The 1,167-nt window shown below is 66.0% G+C and overlaps 1 protein-coding gene across 1 annotated transcript in view; it reads right to left on the bottom strand.

The window, feature by feature from the left end:
- Positions 1-1,167, bottom strand: part of SYT7 (synaptotagmin 7) — a 24,563-nt gene that overhangs the window by 12,613 nt on the left and 10,783 nt on the right. The window lies entirely within an intron of this gene.

The following is a 1,167-nucleotide window of genomic DNA, read 5'->3' on the forward strand; positions in this document are numbered from 1 at the left end:
CACTCACTCGAGAGCTTCATGTTGGGCAAAGGCCCGGGATGAGTCCCCTGGGCCACCCTGGGTGGGCCCCTGGCTTTGCTACTCCACTGCTCCACCGTCAGGAGCCAGCTCCTCGGGGAGGTTGGGTTTGCTTAAAGGGGAGGCTGGTGCCAGCTGGAGAGCACTCGAGGGCCTGTCTCCTGCGGAAATGGGGGAGACCCGGGTAGGGAGGGGCTGTTGCCAGGACAGCTGGGCAGGACAGCTAGCTCCCCTCGGTGATGAAGAGAGCACTGTGCTAGGAGTCCTAGGGCCCTCCCCCACACCTAGCTGCCTGTGCCTCCCTCTGGGGAGCGGGAGGAGGGGGAGGATTTTGGAGGGGCCACTTGTAACACCGCTGTGCCTGCAGTTCCGGAGGTTGTGCGGGGCGTCAGCAGTGTGTGGGCCCCGGGGGGTGAGGGGGGGTCAGGAGGGCCTTGGAGGAGTTGTGGTTGTGCCAGGCATGAGGGCAGAGGCCAAGGGAGTCGGCCTGAGAGCAGGAGGGCAGGCAGCGGGGACAAGAGCAGAGCTGTGGCCATGCAAGAGGCCGGCCAGGGAGGGAGGGACTTGCCCATAAATGGGAGCTGGGCCTCCTGACCCAGAGCCCAGTCCTGCCGGGAGATCCCCTCTGGCCTTGGCTGGCAGTCAGGTCTGGGTGTGGGGTGAGTGGTAGTTGTCAGTCTTCCCTCCTGGACCCCCCCCCCCACCCCCCAGACGCCACCCCCTTCCTGCCCCCGGTCAGGGGCTGGGGCAGGCAGAACAGGGTGCTTCGGACCGGGCCTGCCCAGAAGCCACCTCCTTGCCTCCCAGGCCTCCCAGGCGCCAGCTCAGCATCTGTCCCGACGCTTCCGCAAGAGACGTGGCATGTGGTTCTGGATGGACATTTATTAGCGCACCCAGGGGTGCACACGGAACACGGATTCAAACAGGGGTCCCTGCCCAGGGGGCTCACAAGCTAAACGAGACACAACAGACACGTACACACAGGACACGAACACAGGGCGTGGGGCACCTTCCAGGCAGGCAGATGGTAAAGGAGGGCCGGGCACAGCGTGGTCAAGCATCGCCCTTCGGGGTGTCTCCGTGGGGAGCCGGGAGAGCGGAGGCGGCCCAGGATGGCGTGCCGAGCCCAGGAGGGACCCAGGAGAGAGC

The sequence above is a fragment of the Myotis davidii genome, unplaced genomic scaffold, assembly GCF_000327345.1.
Source record: "Myotis davidii unplaced genomic scaffold, ASM32734v1 scaffold826, whole genome shotgun sequence".
Taxonomy (NCBI): domain Eukaryota; kingdom Metazoa; phylum Chordata; class Mammalia; order Chiroptera; family Vespertilionidae; genus Myotis; species Myotis davidii.